The 21,656-nt window shown below is 39.0% G+C and overlaps 1 long non-coding RNA gene across 1 annotated transcript in view; it reads left to right on the top strand.

The window, feature by feature from the left end:
- LOC124417702 overlaps positions 1 to 20,656 on the top strand; it is an 89,898-nt gene extending 69,242 nt beyond the window's left edge. The window contains exon 3 of the long non-coding RNA XR_006938537.1: positions 19,680 to 20,656. This is a non-coding gene — a long non-coding RNA (uncharacterized LOC124417702). The remainder of the gene's footprint in view (positions 1 to 19,679) is intronic.
- Positions 20,657 to 21,656: the final 1,000 nt, after the last annotated feature.

Raw genomic sequence — 21,656 nt, 5'->3', positions numbered from 1 at the left:
AAAGTTTGGATCACATGTTGTGGGCTCCTTGTGGAACACTCATCCACCTCGCTGCCAAAAGACAGAGTTCTTACAAAGGCAAGAGCCTTCAAGGGATATATTGTAACACTGCAGAAATGTCAAAGTTTAATTGTGACCTCTTTTAAACTTTGTATGATTCATCTCTAATTATAGTAATTTCTCAATCCATCTCCTCATCTTTTTCATCTTAAATTTTCTAGTATCAGGTATGTTCTTAAATCACGAAATCAGGTCAAATCTTGACATATTCATGGATATGAAGTATGAGTCTTAAAGTATGAGTCTTCCTTCCATCATCAAAGTTGACATCAAGTCTGTAGGAAGGCTATGGAAATTTGCCCTGCCACTGCAAAGAAAAGTCTAGCCTGTGTCTCGATGATTGGCGAAGAGGGATTTCAGTTCTACAGCTTCTGTTGGTTTTAAAAAGAACTTGAAACTTTGAAGAAATCTGAAAGTAGCACCTACCATCAAAACCCAAACCCTCTGCCATCCCTGCTGGATGCACAACAGCTATTACACTCCACTAACAAATCGCTGATGCAACCAGAAGCAACCATGAGAAAACCCTTTTGAAAAACTGAAGAAGTTTCTATAACATAAAGACTGCTCTTCATAATTGAAGTCCAATCTTTTACTGACTTAGTTCTGATGTTGTCTCTCTTAAAGAAATAAAAATATCTGTTCTTGTGCTGAAAATCGATTCTACTTAATAATTATTTTCTAATTTCTGATGGACACTGCAGTGAAATTTTTATACAGCAGTTATTCACAGGCTTGGCACACTGGACTTGCTCAGATGAACTCAGAATGCATGGACCGATTATGTGCTGCCTGTGCTGTCAGCTGCTTTAAACCTCTTCAGCCTTTGAAGTGTAACTACACTAAATATGACAAGATTAGCATATTTAATTCTTTGTGGAGGGTCCTTGATTAACTGTGCAGGAAAAGCATTTTCTACTGGTGTGGGCCCTTAGCATTCACTGTCACATCAGAGCACATCCAGGGTGCTCTGACTGCTTCGACGTTCTCCTGAGCCAGGCCTCAAGTTCGAGTTAAGAGCAGCATCTGCATCACTTTTGGAAACTCCTTAACAAACTTTAAACTTGATTGGGTCTTGCAGTCACCTCTCTGCAGTTCCCCAATCAGTCACAAAGCCAATTAGCTTTGGCCTTCAGTCTTTCCTGGCTGTAGGCTGAGGAAGGGAGCTGCAGTCCATTTTGAGCTCCGTGACGCCACCTGAGTCCTGCAGCCAGCTTACGGATGTGCTCCAAGGGCAAATGCGCCACAGTGCCCTTCCATTCACTTCACAGTTCCTTTTTTCCTCGAAAACAACTGATCTGTGGGCAGGAAAACCATTAACTCAAAAATAAAGAGTAAAATGTTTTCCCTCTTCGATAATGTTCCCCATTCTTTCAGTAGGTATTATGTTCTGTAATGTGCTGTGCGCACCCATTTTGTCATCGCTTTGGGTCATCCTTGCTCACAATTGGTTATTTACTCAGGGGCTTTTGAAATTATTGAGTTGACACATCTGTCAGGCGGCGAAAGTAGAAATGCTAAAAGGTCACTTGGAGAGAAACCAGCTGCTTCAGACAAACCTTTCTGCCTTCAAATAGCACAATCATTACGGTGTAACAGATGGGGCCTCTGCTTTCATTTCTGTTTTTCTCCTTCACTTCAGGTATTTAGATACACTACCTCATTGCCAGGTCAACACAGACCTTCTTGTAATTACCCACACAATAGGCAGCTCGCTGCTTAAGAAAAAACAGCTCAATTTTCTGTAAATGGGGAACCTGTTTCCTCACAGATATGAGTTACAGAATGCTTGCTTCAAACTTTCCTATTAACAGATTAATTTTGACAGCGGTAAGTATGTTTTTATTACTCCTGCTTCAGCCATTACGCTACGAAACATGTATTTAGTACTGATCTAACGATTCTGAGGGCCTGGAGGCTTTTGGCAAAGATGGTGATAAGTAGAAGTGAGTGAATAATTCTTAACAAATAATTTATTCAACACATTTGGACTCCCTCCCTGTTTGGTGAACATTAACCAGGCGATTATGATTTCCTCTGATTTATTCCATATCCATATTTTTGGAAAAGTGTCCATCCGGATGATTTATATCGCACATTGTGAGTAATTGCAATTCCAAGCTGAGGTGTTTGGCCACTGCAAGTCATAAATCACATGATATTACCTCTGTTCTGTGATTGGGCAAAGAGGAATTGCTTTCGACATAATTGCTCTCCTGTCTGAAAGTTCTCTTTGGGGGAAGAACTGTCAAAAACTCGACTGCACATCTGTATGTGGAAAAAGAACAATGAAGGGTTGCAGGAGTGTTCAGATGAATGGAAAAGAAACACGCTCACTGAGTGCCTTTTGTAACAGACTTACTGCTCTCCAGAAGTATCGCATGCATCTGCACAAGATCTTGAAAGAGAAAAAGCTCATTTTCAAAAGGAAGAGAACAAGAAAATCAAAAACATCACAATTAGTCATAGTTTCAAATAATCCAATTTGATTTCAAGTGAAATTGGTGCCCAAGATGAGAGTTACATATGTTTACAGAGAGTGCATGCTTAAACTGCATGAAAATCCTTCATTTTCAATAATCATACCGTAGCATACTGTTTAATAAAATTCTTGCTCTGTGGATGCTAACAGAAAATTCTACTTTAGTTAGTTCATTGCTCTATAAATTAAGTAGGTTTGGAAGTGATGCATTCAAATTAAACATGCACCCGATAAGCATCTTCTCTCAAGTGGAAACCAGCAAACTGAAATTGAAAAATAATGAAATGCAAAACTGATTTTTTTTAAAACATGGAAGGAGATGGAAGAAAATCTTTACTCTGTAGGACTGATCACCTGGCATAAAGAAGGAAAGAGCAATTCAGAAGGTATCTTTTTGTTCTGGAAGTTTGTGGTTTCAGTACACTGGATTGGCTTAGGCATTTTCGGGTAACTAAGGTAGGAGAGAGAGAGGCTATCCTTCAAGCTGTGCTTTATAAACTTGAGGAGTACTGCAAGTTGTGTGAAAATTTATTGCAAGAAGAAAATGCTCTAATCAGAAGGATCAAATTGAGATGAAACCACTCATAAAAGTCTCCATAATGTGAAATCTCAAATACCAGTTCTGCAAGTTTGAAAAGATAAGTCTCTGATAAGAAAAAGTGCCAGGATTGCAGCCTGTGTCATAGCATCTAGGAAACTGTGCAATATCTAGATTTTCTCTTGACTGAACATTTAAATTTGCCAAAAAGAAAGCTCTCAGTCTAGATTGAAGCTCTGAAAAGAGAAGACACTTCTTCCAGACATATTGAGTAATACTAAATGCTGCAAAAAAGACACTTCATTTATGAGGACCTGTGAAACTCAAAAACTGAGTCAAGAAAAATGTCCACGGAACTGCTGTGCATAAAGTTACAGCTAACCCAAATGGGAATAATCTCTGATGCCAAGTGCAGTGATGCATTTTCATCCTTTTTCAAGAGTTTCTAAGAGCTGGCTGACACGACAGCATGCGTGCAACACAGTAAAGCAATATACCCTGCACAGATGGATTTCTTCTAACAGGAGTGGACACTGCTCAGTGGTAATTATCTGCATTGGGAAAAGTCCATACAAATGCGTGATAGCAGCAAACTGAAATGTGCTTTACTCACCAGGTAATGACAAGTTGTAGATGTCTTAGAAAAATAAATTAGAAACGCATATCAACATTCCTTTGCTGTGAACAGGATTTAGTGTTCTTACTTCATTGTATAGTCAAAATCACTGACATGGCTTATATGTAGAAAAAGCACTGAAACTCCATATGGTCAAAGAGAGAAGTCTTATGGGAAACCACTCTTTGGTGAAACTCGACCATGTGTCACTTACCACAGTACCTTTGCCAAAGTGAATAACGTGATGGTGGAAGAATAATTATTATTTCACTGAAATCTTTCGACCAGCAAGAAAATACAGTGGAATAATAGGATGCCACCACTACAGAAGACACAGGTCCAGAGTAGTATATCCTAAGCTTGGCTAGATCCATATGAGAGAAGCTGAATGATTTCTGCAGAAAGCAAAGATTGCCAGCACAGGATGGTCAAGATCCCCTGCTCTGATCTCTTGTTTAACAAGTTGAGGAATGTATAGATCAAGTGCCAGAATGAAAAAAAATGGTACTGGAAATATATTTGCATGAATACAGAAAAGTTATTCAGGGACTGAAAGGTAGAAGAAAGGGCCAGTGCTTGTCCCAAATGAATAGTGACACCAAGAAAGTTGTCAAGGCTTGGAACCTCTGCCAAAAATGCAGGCCAAGTCAAGCAAGAGAGTCTGTGTTGGCACAAGAAAACTGTTCTCCTGGAGCAAAGCATGCACAGAATTGTTTAGAATGACTGGAAAACATTATGCGCTTGTCCTAGACTATTATTCTCATGTCAGTAATATAGTTTTACTAGAAGATACTGGAGCTAAACTGTGATTATGCTTGTCAAATGTGTTTACATTAGACATGGAATGCCTGGCATAGAAACGCTCGGCAAAGAAGCGCAGCTTAGTAGGCATGAGTGCTGGCTGCTAGTGGTACATTTGGTGTTTGGGTCGTCAATTCCCCATCCTTTATTTACACTGGTCCAATAAGCAAGTTGCAAACTGTTGGTGTAATTAATTAATCTCCTTTTAGAAAGAGACTGTGCTTGCAAGGTAAGGAGCAACATCCTTTTTTTTTTCCAGAGAGGGCATTTTGTAGGTAATACTTACAGGAGTCTAATTAGGAAAACAGGTGGATATTGTGCTGTCATACACAAGCCAGCTGCATGGAGACTGCTGTTCTCAGGTCTGTGGTACATGGCAGCCCAAGGACTGCACTTCTGAGCCCTCTTAACCCTGTGGCAGCTCTGACGAAGGGTGCACTGCTATGTATACCAGAGTAGGTAAGAGCACCTAAATTAATGTGCCATGGTGGTTATTGTGTGAGTATCTTTAGGGCTCAGAGATACTGAGGCCTGTTATGTCTTTTGTGTTCAAGTTATTGACTTGAGTAAGGTTTATGCATGCCACTAAAAGTCATTACCAGCCTAAGGTGGTTCTATGTCTAAAGTGAAATGAATTGGTTGTGCTTGACAGCTGAGAGAGAGCTTCTTCTTAGATGCAGAGCATATTGCCATCAGGTTTTTTTCACAGCATGCAGTAGAGATTCTCCCTTTTTCACCTCCCCTTCTTGCCATCAAATATTCTGAGAGGCTTGCTGGGAGCTGGATTGGCAGCATGCAGCCAGGGGACTGTTCCCTGCCCGGAGCTTCTGGTCAGGAGCAAGCCTGTGAGGTCTGATAAAAGCAGGGCACAGGCTGAGATGCTTTGAGGAGCCGTGGCAGCCTGAAATCACTAAAAAATGGAGGTTAAGGAAATTTCACTGGAGGGAGCACAGTGTACTTTGGGTTAACATTATTTCAGTAGCATCAACTGCCTCTTTTTAAAAATATCTTACATAAAAAATGCTTAAAATTTATACCACCTAGCTTGAATTCTAGGTGTTTCGTGATGTGAAGAGGTAACATTATTATCATCCATCGTTAAATCCACTGAGTGTCAAACTTATCACCTTGACACTTTAATGATCCTTAAGATGTCCTTGTAAAAGCTTGGTGCCATGGCAACCACTCAAACACAGGGCCTCGGCACTGCTGAACTTCTCTTAATAAATCAGGCATAATTGGCATCTATGTATTATAATAAATTAAAACTTATTCAACTGGAATGATTTTATATTGTACAATATTAAGTCATTAAATTTGCTGTTCTGATCTCTCCTTTGTGATATAATTCCTGCGTCTGCTTTTTAACACAGAGAACTGTATCTCTTCCTCTTGCGAGGTGTAGCTGGGGGGACTGAGGGTGTACAGATTAGCATACAGTCTGTCACCCCGGCTGTGTGGGTTCAGCTTCTGATTAAACCATGATCCCGCTGAAAGGATTTATACCAGAGGACTGAAGTAATTAAATTAAGCAGATGAAAATTACCCACTCGTGTACGCAAGGCACCATGTGATCTTGCCGAAGTGATCTGTCCTTCTCTCCCCCCTGTCCTTTGCTACGTGAGCATCTGCAGGCCAGGGCTGCAGTGGCTTTCCCAGAGTAGTGCCCAGCTCTACTGTCCACTCCATCCTACTCCTTTCTGCCCTGTCTCCTCCAGGTCACCTACTGGAATTACAAATTCCAAAAGTCTTGAGAATTATAAATCCTCGAAGGCAGGAGCCTGCTGCTGTTGGAAAACAGAGAGCTCTGCACATGCAAAGAAAATTGCCATATACCCAAGTTATTCCTATCTATTCCGCCCTCTCTGGCAACGCCAGCTGCAGACAACAGGATTTGAATTCATTGCCTTTGTGCTGCAAAAGGTCACCACACTATCTACGTGGTGCTTTCTGGGAACAGGCTGCCTGAATGGAATATCAAATATTGGGTGCAAAACTTGCAAAGCATATTAAAAATGTTCCCATGGCACCATGATTAGGGATAATTTTGAAACGTGATCCCCTTTCTTTAAAGATCTTTTTAATTTCATTTCACCGATTTTCTGAATGGTTTCTTCATGACACTGAGCTATTGAGGTATTTCAAACATTAATTTTAGCAATAGGATGTCTGTAGTGAAATTTTCATTCATTTTCTTCATATTTGGATTGTTAAATGTTGAGATTTTAGAGTATAAAACCACTCTAGTAATAAGACTGTGAAACAGAAAAACAGTTTTTGTTGTTGTACTTCATCATAATTGTTTTGAGAATGGTTGAAAACATCACTGAACCTTAACGTTTTGTGGACAGCAATACTCCATCATGACCAGGAGTCCTAGATGACTGCAGAGCTATTGCCCAGAAAAAGAGATTTTCCTGGGCTCAAGCATGAGGAACTCAAGGATAAACTGGAATTTAAACAGAGCAGATCTTGGCCCAGTGCTCAGTGTATTGAAGCTATTCTTGTGACTCAGAGGAATGGAGAAACCTCAGTGCTGCTTCTTAAGGTGCTACAGCTTTTGTCTTCCCACCTAGGAGACTCCCATCCTCCATGCACTCCAAGGGTTTGGGATAAGAGAGATGTGGTGGCAGGATACAGAAAAAGACCAAGGGAGTGAATTCAGCATCGTGTTGGCTGTATTGGTAAGATGTGTGAATGGAGTTATTTGTTGGGCTCTTGGTTAAATCAGTGGACTGGCGTCTGTCTGAAAGCTTACTCGTTACCTTGTGTGATTTTGTGACACCATGTACGATAGTTTTTTAGTAGGTCCAATTTTTCACTTGATGTTGTGGTGGTGGCTTTGCGATCTTCCTCCTATTTGATACTGCAGATTAATAAAGTCAAAATAAATAGAAATGTTTGTTGATCCATTTACTGGAGAACACAAGCTCTTTCTGTGGATGTGAGATCTCTTTGTATATATGACCAGTGGTGGCACAGTAGACAGTAACACATTTCTGAATAGGCTTGTGTTAGGCATGCCTAAGAAGTTCTCAAAACAGCTGAGTATTTGTGCATATACTTAATTTGAAGCCTGTTTCAATATTCCATTGATTGAAAAAATCCTGCAAATACTTTTCCAGGTGTTTATCTGGTCTGCTGAGCTGTTTAAGACTGGTCATTTAGAAAGCGAAGTTAAGTCAAAACATAAACATCTACCGGTGTCACTGTGATTTTAAATGTCCTTCACATCCAATTGTTTCTTAGACTTTTCAGTTTTGTTTATGAACTCTCTATGACAAAGAGGGGGGTCTCAGTTATGGTAAGCAGTTTTCGCACACGATGCTCAAAAAGAATATGAATCATGAAAGAGGTGTTATTATAGTCCCCTTCTTTCTCCTCTACAGTGCACTTATATCAGACACCACATTCAGTAATTGAGTGAGGTAAAATAAGAACATATTCTTGACCACAGTAATATTTTAAATGTACAGATCAGAACTTTATGGCTAAAATTTCTCAATGTTATGAACATTTTTATTTTTAAAAGCTTAAATTAAATCCACATAGAATCAAAACCTAAAAGAAGTTGCATTTCATTGCCGAAATTTCTGTTTGAAACTGAAAGCCCTGCTTCAGCTAGTAAGAAAAAGACCTCAGCTCTTCCTCAAAATGTTGAATTTCCTTCCTGACTTCAAAAAGTAATTTCAAACATAATATTTCAAAATTGAACTATGAATTTCAAACATAATATTTTCACGCAACCATTTCCCTAGTCTAATACAAAATTCTACTAAAGATGCTGATATTTTTTAAATAACCTCCTCTAAGTTGTTGCTTGCAATCACTTTGTGATGATTTTAGGACATGCTCTTACAGCCCACTACTTTCACAATTCCTTTCTCTATTTATGAACTTTGCTGTGTACTTGAAAGAAAAAAAAAAAAAAAAAAAAAGCATGATAGGATGATGATGGAGAATGACCGAAGGAGAATCAAGACCTGCACAGAATAGGCACGTTTAAAGCTTAAGTGATGGCTGGGAGCTGTAACAGTGCCACTTTAATTATCGACACTTTGACTATTAGATGATCTTTATTGAACCACGTAGTTCTACAGAGAAAATTCTTATTTATGGGCATATTCATAGAATCAAGGAATCCTTCGAGTTGGAAGGGAACTTTAAAGGCCATCTATTTCAACTCCCTTGCAATGAACTGGGACATGCACAGCTAAATCAGCTTGCTGAGGGCTTGATCCAGCCTCGCCTTGAGGATCTCCAGGGATGGGGCATCAAAATATAATTATATTAATGTAATTGCTAACAGATCTGAGGTACCTTAGCTGGACTTCAACTGTTTCTGCTGTCTTAGCAAGAGTTTCAAAAAAATTATCATTTCTAAATGTTTTTCTTTCTTACCCTAAAGAGAAGCTGCCTCTTTGAGTGTGCCAGGAATTCTTATATTCAGTGATTTCCCTTGATATCTACATTAAAATGTTCAGTTTGATCTAACGTATCTAATGGAAGAATGATTATCATGTTGCTACATGAGATAATTTATAAAAAACAAGTACTTTCCCACCGTACCCATCAGTTAAGAACCTTGGCCAACCCGGTGAGATTACCTGTATATAACCACTGTTTTGAGGATGCCAGTTTGGTTCTTTAGTGTGTTGTAGCCTTTCACTTCCTAGCTGTTGCTTTCACTAGTACTTCTGTTCATAATTTCTTTTGCAACCAACATTTTTCTTTTTTCTTTTAACAAAAACAAAAATCCTGATATCTGACCAAGGCAGCTCTAGAAAGATCTGCATCTACCTGTGCTTTAATTTGGTGTGCACCTGTGGGTGCCCAATACTCCTTTCTAGATGCTTATATATTGTGTCTCATCCACTGTCAGAGCTAAAAGGTGCTGGTTCCTCTCTTCAAGTTTTCAATCTGTGCAGGAAGGAAGTAGCGTGAACTGTATCTGCAGCTGCTATGGATCCTTGTGACACAACTATGGTCTGGTTAGTTCCAGTTTCCAGCTCCAGTTTGCAGCACCAGTTGCAGTCTCCCAGTAAGGTGGAAGGCGCACATGGAAGCAAGTTGTATGTTGCCTGAACTCAGCTCTGGCTTTTTCTCTCACGCTGAGGTCCTGTTGCATTAAAAGCATATGTCTGAGTAATTTTCTGAAAGCTGGATAGCCTGAGTGGCTTCTCATCTAGGTGTTAACAGCAACCTAAGAAAGCAGAAAATGATTGTTGGGTGATGGTGTGAGACTACAACATTATTTTGGTACTTGTTTGTTTGTTTTCTTCCTCTGTTACGAGTTCTGGTTTGTAGATTGTCAGTATCTCTTGTGTAGTGTGTGGGTAACAGAGTGAGTGCTATGAGGGTGGCTATGAATAATTTTACACCTAATCATGTTGCGATGCATGCAGACTGTGTCTTTGGTATTTGTGGTTGCTGTGTCTTGTGCTTAGAATGGAAGGAAATTCCTCCCCCTGAGACAGAAAGGTGACTGCTCTGTCATCCAGACCCTCAGCGATCACCCTATGACTGCTAAGGGCAATGTAATCTTTTATGATCTTATCCTGCTTTCCATATTTTGAAATCAATTATTTTGTGGCAAGAATGGCTTTATTTTCTTTTCTACAAGGGAGTATCTTGTGCATAATTAGCTGTGAACACATTAGAATTGTTCAGTGTTGGTCGGTCTCTGAATACTGTTCGGAAGAGTGAGTTTTGGGAAAAATAACAATGGGGAAATCAGATACTCTGAGGTTAAAATACTTCTACATCAAGATTGCATGATTGCTCAGGTAAGTGTATTTGTTCATCACCACGCACCAGGATATGTTGAGTTCATTGGAAATTAGTAGCTGTTGAGTAGTGATGAAAGGGCTGAAAAGGTGTCTTTCTGCTTTTAGAATAAGACCAGTAGCAGATACTCAGAATATCACTGTCCCCTCATCATGCTGCAAAGCTGTTGTCACTTTCATCATAAAAGAATTATGTATCTGTATATGAAAAATGCATTCTAGAACTACTCTGAATTAGTTTTTAATGTACTGTGACCTTGAATTGCCCCGGGATATTAATGCTAAATGATTACTTCTGAATGCTTTTTGAATAGCTGCACAGAGCAATTAAACGCACCATACATCACACGCGACACAGCTAAACGCCTCTTCTGGTCAGGGAACCTAAGCAGGTCTTTCAAATGATGGTAATTTCGTATTACTGAAGATGGAAAAAAAAAAAGTCACTTGTTAATATTAAGATAAGTGCAACCTGGAAGAGGTTATAACCTTTGCTTGAGGTTGATCAAAATAAATAAAAAATTTGTATCACAATCTAAAAAGGTCACTACAAAACCAATGCCCTATCTCACTGTGTTTTCTCTATAGCAATAAATCCCACACTTTCTGACAAGTCGCCTTTTCTTCTTAAAATAAAAGAATGAAGAATGTGGCTCACAAGACTGTATAAAACGTGGGCACTGCTATTAAGCACATTACGTTGCACAGCAGTTGGTTTTAGAATGTGGAACATCATGAATCAGATCTCTGCAATATCTTCTTGTAGAATTAGTGGAGCTTAGAATTGATCACAAGGGCTGGGATGACTGGAAACTGGTAACAAGAAGAAAAAGAGCATGTTGCTTGGGTTATTGATTCAAATCTCACCTGGTTTGGTTTCCTCAAAACGCTGTGACTGCTTGAAAGTACGTGTGATTTTGGATGCAGTGGCAACGTCAGCCTCAGTCATATCAGTTGTATCATACTTTATAATGTTCCATGGGTGTGAATTTTGAGCTTGCCCATTTTAGTGTGTTCCCAGCAAAACCCAGCCTAGCTGTTATTATATTATTATATTATAATATATATTATATTATTATATATATTATGTGTCAGGCACTGGTGACAAAGGTCTGACAGACTTATCCTCAGCTCTGGCCTGGCCCCAGCCACAATCCCTGTCCCCACTCCCATTCCCAGCCCCCTCTAGACTCTGCTGAGCTTGAAACATCATTCTGTCAGACATATTGTCTAAACCATGAAAATGTTAATGGCACGTACACATAGACCTTGGAAATAAGTCCTCCATCGTCTTGAATAATTCCAAGGAACTGAACTTTATAGAAGATTCCTAGCTTTTGCTACTGTTCTTGCTCAGGAATTGGAGTGGGGTGAATTGTCTGTGGATGTCCACCGGATGAAAAAGAGTTAAGGAAGGGGAGCTGGGAAGCATGGCAGACAGAGCAGGTTTGTAACCTGGGCTTTGTTAGCTGTGTTGCCATGCCCCAAGGCATCGCTGGGGAAAGGCAGAGGTGGGAGATAGGAAAGATGATTGCTGGAGGCAGTGGTTCATTATGGCAGTCCTGCAGCAGAGAGAAGCCCATAAAGAATATGCTAAAAAAAGAATCCCTTTCTCCTGGCGAATGCTTTAACTTTCACACATTGTCAAGAAACAACAACAACTCACCAACCTCTAGAAGCACAAACTGGGAGAGCTGGGAGTGAGTGCATTCCTTCTTAAGGGAACTGGTCATTTAATTCTAACAGTTTTCAGTGTGTGTGTTTTCAGTGTGAAGGGGCGCGCTGTTGGATAATTGGATAAGAGTGTAAAGACAAAAGCTGTGTGTACTTTAGAAAAGGAGCAAAAAAGGTTTGCAATGAAACACATTTGATGCTCCAGCTTCTAAATCTGCTGCCCCATGTTCAGCTTGTGAGGATGGAAGCATAAACATCTTTGAAAAGTCAGAGCATGAGTAAGACTAGCCCAAGGCAAGCAGGACATGCATGACTGGCATTTGCATGGCAGGTAATCCAAACTGACACTGACCTTGCCAACATTACATGACAACGTTTTACTAAAGTAAACTGTCCTTGAATCTCCCGTCAGTATTAGGTTCCAGTAGGCATGAGGACAGCACTGTCCTGTTCTGTTTATTTTAGAGTTTGGAAACGCTTGATATGGCCCATATAATTACTTCCCTCTGCCTTGCTGGGTCTTCAATTTGCCCTTGGCCTCAAATATCATATCACAATCTCAAATGATCGAGATCAGTTATCATCTCACGGCCTTCCGGCCATCTGCTAGACTGTGACCTGTCTTTGCATGCAAATGTGAAGAAGGAGGCCTGGGGAAGGGTCAGTGACTATCATAGGATATATAATATTTCCCAAATCAAGGAGCCAGAGGCAGGGCTGATGACATTCATCTTCATCTTCTTCACTGGAAGGGGATAACCTGTGCTGTTCAGCATAGCCTCCTGTAGGCTTTTATGCTCAATGTCTTCTGCTATGACTGAAGTTTGCTAATATTGGGCCATGCTCACCATTTCATTTTATCTTCTTCGCTCCCCACTTTGATGCTGAACTTTCTGCTTTGTTAATCTGAACCATCTGCCCCCTAAAAATGAAAAACAAACAAAAACCCAAGCATTTTTTAAAAATTACTTAAATGATGAAGATCTTAATAGCACGGCCATTTCTTATTGTTTCCTTCTTTGGAAAATTTAAAACTTTATGAAATGTCATTCTTTAAATTAGGCACAGAAGAAAGAGTAAAGAAAGGGTAGAAATTCCTGTAAGGTGGTTTTGTGGGACAGAGTTAGATTATAGATTACTTTTGTCATCCTTAAATTGGAGTAGCAGTTTTGTGAAGGGATAGGTTTCTCTTATTTGAGGGATCTTATAAGTTTCTGATGTGATAAAGTCCAGACACTGGGATGTTGCTCCCTCTTTTTAAGGAACGAAGAAAATCATTCAGCTCTTTCTTTCACACATTTGTATTTATTGCACATATTCTTCTGTGAAATCTGAGAGGTCTAAAAGACGGAGACCAAAAGAAGAATGTACGTGGCCAACTGGGAATGTGGCATAACTGACAAAATCAATCTTCTCATCCTTCATGATTTCTTTCTTTCTCTTTCTCACAACTGTGTGTAGAGTAATTAGTTAATAGGAGTAATTTGTTTTTCTATTCACACTAATATTATTATAGGTGATACCTTATAAGCTCAATAAAACCAAATAACCCCCCCAAAAACTGCTGAGATCAGAATCACGGACAGTATTTGAAAACTAGTGAATACAATTTTTCATCCAGGATCTGGAACCTTTTTTTTTTTGTTGTTAATTCTCTATGCATTCTTAGCTTTTTTTTTTTTCTTCTTTTTTTTCTTTTTTTCCTGTTTCTTTTCTTTTTCTTTTCTTCTGGGTATGTGCAGCACTACTCAATGTCATTATCTCAGTTCTGTCATTGCTCAATGACATTAACACATTGTTCAATGACATTATCTGAGAAATGCAGTCACTTCAAAAAATGGATGGGCAGTTATGATGCTTAACTGTACCACAACACCAACATTACCCAGATCAAAACAAACAAATTGAAATTGTTCCTTCTGCTATTCTGGAATGAGTGGGTAGCTTTGAAATGCAGACAGGACTGAGTTTTGCAGCTAGGATTGATGCCTTCTGAAATACAGTGGTTTCACCTGTTGGTACTCTGTTGAAGTAGATGCACTCAATTATTTCAAATTAATTTTAAATTCTTTCCTATTTTAGGTTGAGTTTAATGTAACCTTTAATTAAATTTAAGCCTAACTGTCTTTATTTTAAAGCGAACATAATTCATCTACTCGTTTTTTCTGGGGCATAGTACATGTTTCAGAAAATATTCTCAGTCTCAAGCATATTTTTAATGCTGGTATTGTCTTCGCTTTCTCGTATCATTTTTATCTCTTAAGCTATTACAACTTTATTATTATCATTACAGTAGTGTGATGACCAGAACTGAACACAAAACTCTAAGCTCCCTGCCAGAACCTTATATAATAGGAGAACAATGGATGAATGTTGTTAATTTTAAATGTAAAATTATAAATCAATTACAGTGATGGCAAAAGCCCTTTGTGACACGCCACAATTTACTTTCAAAGACATTTAAACCTATTTCACACACTGAACAATCTGTAATAAATTATGATTTTTTTTCATCCTGAAATGAAGCTATAATTATGACAGTTGAATTCTTGTTCTGAGAAATAAGGTGGCATTTAATTCCTTGAGAACAAATGACACTCACAAAAGAACAGTTAATTATTCTCAGCTGCAAAAAAAAAAAAAAAAAGAAAAAAAAAAGAAAGAAAAGAAAAAAAAAGGAGGGGGTTTGAGAGAGAAAAAAAATATGAAAGAGAATGTGGGAATGTGGTAGCACTTTATATGAAGTGTCTATTAATGAATCCTTAACGAAAGATGTACTGCAATTGAACTTTGCGTGGTGTCCACATGATTGAGTGACAGTCTTTAAGTCCAACCCGTCCTGTAAAATCAAAACTGCATTCAGAGGAAGAGTACAATGAAGGGACAGATCTTCAGGAAATGTTACTTGTCTGTTGTCAGATACTCAACATGTAAAGCACTAAACACAGAATAACTCTGATGCCAATCACGTGGGCTAAATGAATGTCTATGTGAGCTCGGCAGTTTCAGGTTGCACTGGCAGCACAGTGCAATTAGTCCTAATAGTTTTTAATTTCCATGCTTACTATTGCAATAAGATGAATCATTTTGACTTCTGCTGTTATAAATAGGGCAATAAACAGGACTGCTAACCAGTCAGCTCTCTCACACTACAAATACGTGACTGTGTGTTTAACTGTTCTTACATGCAAAATTCTTATTGTGCTCAGTGGGACCGGGCAAGTGTTGCCAGATACGGGGCTCACTTGATTCAGAGTTTCTTCCTTGAATATACTGATCATCCTAATAATTGTTGTGGATGCCCCATCCCTGGAGGCGTTCAAGGCCAGGCTGGATGTGGCTCTGGGCAGCTTGGTCTGGTGTTTGGTGACCCTGCACATAGCAGGAGGGGTTGAAACTTGATGATCATTGTGGTCCTTTTCAACCCAGGCCATTCTATGATTCTATGATTCTAATTTCCAGCTTTAGTCTTATGACAACTTGAGAATATATTAGCATGGGTCATGCTGCGCGTTGCTGCCAACTCTCACGTACCTATTCTGTCTGCTTGGAGAAGAGATGCCAGCCTTACAAATATGCCTTACTTCCTTGGGACAGAGGGATGTTCCTGAAGGGCAGTACTGAGTGGAATACCCTCATCCTTCTTGGTCGAATTATGATTTGTGAATTGACTAATTTGGGGCTCTCTGAAATGTAGTAGGAACAACATAGTTGCATGTAAAACAAGGCCTAATGCACTGAGTTACATTAATGTTAAATCAAAGATGATTGGATTAATTGCTGTTTCATTTTATCTTCCATGCACGTGTGGTGCTGGCAGAATTTCAGAGCTTTTAGAAAAATTAATTGAGAACTATAGGGAAATAACACAGGCAAAAAGACATTTACATCGGGTATTTCTGCTAGTTAGTGAGAGAAATACAGTCTAAAATTGGAAGGTTACCATGCATTTCTTTATAGTTCTATTTTTAATATTGATCATTAAAACATGTAGAAAGATGAATTGATTATACATTGTATGAGTTACTGACTATTCCAACTGCTGATTATACCTCAGAGAGAAAGCACGCTTTCCATAAAGACTTCACTACAACAAAGAATTTGAGAGAAAAAAAAAAAAAAAAAAAGCCTGTTAAATTCTAATACGGAAAAGGGAGATACTATTGAAATGTGGCATTTCACACTTTAAAATAGTACTCACATATTTTTCATTTGCCACATTTGTATTCAAATCTGATTATATCTATTCTTAGAATGACACAATAGAGCAGTGTTAGACTCATGTGGAAACTCATACTATTGGGTAATTTATTTTATTTGTCCACTCAGTTCTGATAGCAAACAGTACATTTATTAATTCAGTGTAAAGTATTAGCTGGCAGGTAAAAGTAATTCTGCTAATGAATATGATTAGAACAGCATCTGGAATACGGAAAATGCAGTGTTTGCAAGATCCATGGAATTAATAGACCTTACAGTACTTGGGAAATCAATTAAAATACTTGGGAAATCAATTAAAATACATTTTTAAGACTACAAAAATGGATGGACGGGCATGTATTTAACTTGAAAATGAGCAGTTAAGAATAAAATACGTACTTCCTCAGCAAGAACAATTCAAAGTGCTTTTTCTTGACCAGTAGCAGAGCTTGCCAAAAAGACTCGGGAAAAAGGCATTTAAAATTGACTTTTAATTGGGAAAGTACAATGCCAGTGAGAGCTTGAGGTAGTTGGAATTCTGCACTTCTCTCTTCTTTTCCCTCAGGGTACACTCCCGCTGAGTATGCATTTCCTGTATCTATATGATTATTTGTATTCTTGTGTGTGGGACAAGCTCCCATCAAAGATGCTTTGCTGCTACTGCAGCTGGAGCCATGGTGGAGGGAAATGGGCTGGGTGTGAGGGTGGCAGGACAGCTGCAGAGTGATGTCCTCCTGCATTCCCAAGGTTGGCGGCCTTACAACTGCAGAAAACATTTTCCCAGACTATTATATATATGGTTTTATTTTTTTTTTTTACTAAATGTAATAGAGCTTATTTTTTTTCTCTGTTGATTTTTACTGTCACTTTCTCTTCTCAGGCAGTATATTATGGTAGAACTCTGTCCCTGTGAAGCAGGAAACCGGTCTGCACTGTTCTTTCTCATGTAGTCAGTACAGAACAGTTATAGATGTGATTGTGATTTCATTTTGTTTCCAGTTGTTAAACCTTTAGCTCTTCTTAGTTCCTGCAGGAGTGAACTTAGGGCTCTGGAAAAGTCTGAGGATGCAAGGCAATACCCTCTGCATGATGACATTTCTGGTCCAGGATGAAGGGCAATGTGATTCCATGATTCTAACCTTTTAATTTGTTTATCCAAACAAGTGTTATGATCTCCTGGGAAAAAAAACTGCGAGGTAAATACTATACATTCCGCATTCATTCATCTATGGGACTAGAAATGTAATCATCTACCCTAGAGACATGTTCAGGGGGTTTTAATAACCTGAATATATCACCGATGATCTAAAACTGGCAAACCTGGTATGCATTTAGAACATCTCTCTGCTATCGTAATATCAGATGTAATCTTATTTTATTCACTAGAATTTAGATCTGCATCGCTGATGAAAAGTATTTGATACAGTAATAGAGTTGATATAAGTCAGTGATCACAGAGGAAAAAAAGACTGAAAAAATCTAGGATGAACCTCATGATGTGGTATATTTTCTTATGGTAACCTAAGTGTGTCTACGTAGATGCACAGTGAATAATAACCACTCTGCTGTTTTGTAGTCCACCCCATGTTAGCCCAATAAAAAACACAGACATGGACAAAGCATTTTGGGACAGTTATGTTGCATGTGAGCAGCTAAGGATGTTTAAGTGGAAAGTGAGTTTATGAAGTTGATTGACAACTTTCTTTGTAAAGAACAACATGATTACACATACTTTCAAAAGAAATGAGAATTTGGGTATCTTGTTCAAACCACAAATAATTAATTAGTACTTATTACTTAATAATTAATTAGTACTTTGAAGGCCTATTGTTTTTTCCTGAGAAAAGAGAGGAGACAAAGGCAGTAAGTAGAAGGGAAAGCATCATACAGATCAATGTTGTTACAAACACTAAAAGAACACAAAGAGCCGCAGACAATTTTTCGTTCCTTTATCACTTAAGAAATTGGATTTGAGCTGGAAAGAGATGCCACTTTAAATAATACATTCATTAATAGTGGTTAGCAGTATAATTCAAAGCAGTATCTACTTTTTGCCAATATCAAGACTTGGTATTGGCCAGTGTGCAACAGAATCTGAAAGACAAAATGCTGTCAAGTAGTTTGCTTAAATGAAAGCCTAGTACTCCAGGTGCCAAAAATGGAGTGTTCAATCATCATTTACTCTTCCAAGGAAATCTGTTTAAAACCAGCATCCTGTTCTTCCTCTGTGAAACACTCCAATTAAAGGAGATTGCTATTTTTTTTTTCCTGTTTGGAAAAAAAAAACAAGTTGAGTAATTTTATCCATTTAATGTTTTTACATATGATGAAGTTATTATTTATACAAACATGATGAAAAAGAGTTAGAGACACAGTGCACACCTCCTAATGGATTACACAATATATTGTGCCTTTCCCATGCATGTAAATAAGGGAGGTGAGATATGCACACAGAGCTGCCAAAGTCCTTGGATTACTCTTAAGGGAAGATTTTCCATGGGATTTCTTTCCATTTACGTTTGGTTCCTGAAAGAAGATGCAGATGGCAGAGTTGTAGTCAAACCATGAATAGAAGTCCCCCATTCAATGGGAAAGGAGCCTCGATGAGCAGAGCAGGAACCTCAATGGATCAGTGCAGGCTACATCCTTCCAGCACATACAACAGGGGATATCTTCTTTCCTTTTGAACTTTTCCCTAAGACAAAAAGGAGGCCTACAGCCTCCATCTGGGCAGCTTCCTGGTTAAATATTTATCCTAGTAGCAAATCAGAATTTCCAGTGTTCCACTTTCTGTCCTGTTCTGTTTGTCCTGAAGGAGTCTGGCTCCTTCTTCTCTTCATCCTCCAGTACTGAAAGGAATAAGCTATCTTCTGAGCCCAGTCCTCTTGCAAATTCAGCTCTATACTGAAAATTCAGGAAATGTGTGGCAGCACTGCACTAGCAGGGACAGTGGGACTGCTTTCAGTTGCCCATAGTCTGTCTTCAATTTCTATTCTGTGCTCGCTGTGAAAAAACTTGAAATCTTGTTTGCAGCTGTAGGCTACCTTTTAAAGCTGGGTTAAAAATCACAAACTCACAGAGCAGTCCAGGTTGGAAGGGACCTCTGGAGACCATCTGGTCCAGCCATCCAGTTCGATCCAGATTGTTTTCTAAATGTTTCTGGTTAATATAAGTCATGAGTAGAGTGTGCACATAACATTTTTTTTTTTTCCTGATTGAATGAAAACAGGTAATATGAGGAAGAGTAATAACTTTGGCTTGGAGAGAACATTTTACCTAACCAAAAAAGGCCTTGCTCATTTCATTAATAAGGAAAAGTGTTAAAAAGCCAAAAAGAGAAAACAAGAAATGAAGCAGTGATTGGTCTCACATAGCCCTGGGGTATTTCTGTTGCAATTTTTCATTAAGAAGATGGCATCTAAGAGTACTTCCATATTTTCCAACTTTTAAAATGAAGACTGTAACCACATTTGTCACACATCTACAACGTGTTTTGACTGACTCTACCTTGCATTTTTGCAGCCAATGAATTATTTACCTCGAAGACTTCAGCCAGCTCTGTCAATAACCTTTGGGGAAGCTCCAGCTGATGTGCCGACAGAACAGCATGGGCACACGGTGCTTGGCCACTGGAAGAATCTGGCACACGAACTAAACTTTGGAGCCTTTGTTTGCCCTTGGCATGTCTGCTTTGGAGTTTTGTGCCAAGAAGGCACCACAGAGCCTCCAGAAAATTAGAAATACTACAAAATGGAATGACTTTTAGCATAGAGGTGCAACAGTAGCAAATGTTTGTAAACTATTCCGACAGCATTCTTGACATCCGGCTGGCAATTTCATGTAGTCGGGTTTCTACTTTAGTTCCTGTTAATTTATTAGTTTGTGAAACTAAAAAACTGCAGCTTACACTCTGTTCAGCTTCCAGATTCAGACTTTTTGTTTTAAAATCTGCACAGTGCAATATGGAAATCTGTGCTTTTTAATGCAGGTTTTAAAAACTGCAGTTAAATAATTTCAGGTGGGGGGGAAGCTATATCCAAGGATAACACCTGTTTCGATGCAATTAAAGCCCTACAGCAATGTATGGATAAAATACTTCCAGAAAACATTTCAAATGATTACAAGACCAAAGGGGTTGTGAGTAGTTAGTCCCCAGAAAATAGATTGGTACTGGTGGAAGCAGATTGATTTGAACTAACTATTGCCCAGGTGCAATGGAAGGTGTAAGATGGTGGCATTTAAAACGTAGAAGAGTAATTGGAGAGACAGGTGCTGCTTATGCTGAAACTTGCCTGTTGTGATGTAAACAAACCAAGGTAAAGCTGCTGGTGCAGTGCAGTGGCTTTAAAGCAAGATCAATTAAATTATTTTATTAAAAAAAAAGCATAAAATAAGTCATGGCTCCTCTGTCCTTTCTTACGCTAATGTCCCTTAGCAACTGTCTTTGTGAAAGTCATAAATTTGGAATAAATCAAATACAGCACAACACTCCCCAAAGCAAACTAAGACTCTCATTTATTTCTGTGCCAAACGGTCTCCTGCAGCAAGCAAGTGTGATTCTTAAATCTTTACAACCCAGCCTGATGTTTTCCTACCTAGAACATGTGGGAAAAGTATAGGTCCTTCCTTACGCATATTTTTCTCTCCCATCTTCTGGGCTGATTTGGCACTTATTCTGTATGTGAGTGAAGGCACAGTCCACATCCCACATATGTTGTGTCCTCTCTGTTTGCTTCCAGTCTTCTGTGTAGGTGGATATTTGATCACTGTGGTTGTTGAAATCATTTCAATAAACAGTCAAGAAAACAAAAAACCCAGCCTGCTGAGCCATTTCCATGTGGGAAAAGTCAAACATGTAGTGGTCTCAACTGGTAGATCTATTGGTAGTGGCCACTGGGTGATGTATTTGCCCATGCTTGGCTGGAGAGAGGTGGAAGATGTGGCTTAAAATGAAGCCACAGTCAGTGTCTGTGAGAGCAAGTGGGGAACTGAGGATGTGGGGACTCCAGGCCCAGGTGATTATGGTACCTGAGCTCTGGTCCTGGAGATCAGTTTTGGGAGGTATCAGGATCACCCTCTTTCATTGCAACCCTGGCAATGGCCAAGGACCTGCCTCCTTGGCTTTGTTGCACGGCTCCTTGGACCTGCCATGGCCTTCCCATGGCTGGACTTCTTTGCCATGGAGGCTGCACCGCTTCCTCTTCCCAGAAACTTTGGGAAATCTATGTGAAAACAGCTGAGCAGTTTCTGCAGTCCTTTGGGCCTGTACCTGTAGCGAGGTGTACCTCTCGGTCTGGGCAGTTGATTTCCATGGAGAATGGTATCGTTTAGCAATTTAATCTCAAAAATTAGTTCAAAAGCTTTAAAAAGCCATTAACAATTCTCCAAACTTAATGCTGTAATGAATTTGATATATATATATATATATATTTGGTAAATACAGCATCAACAGAGCATCCTAGGAAACAATAGAAGCCAACAAAGAATAATAACAAACCC

This window comes from Gallus gallus, chromosome 2, assembly GCF_016699485.2.
Source record: "Gallus gallus isolate bGalGal1 chromosome 2, bGalGal1.mat.broiler.GRCg7b, whole genome shotgun sequence".
Taxonomy (NCBI): domain Eukaryota; kingdom Metazoa; phylum Chordata; class Aves; order Galliformes; family Phasianidae; genus Gallus; species Gallus gallus.
This window is presented reverse-complemented; position numbering and strand designations above follow the sequence as displayed.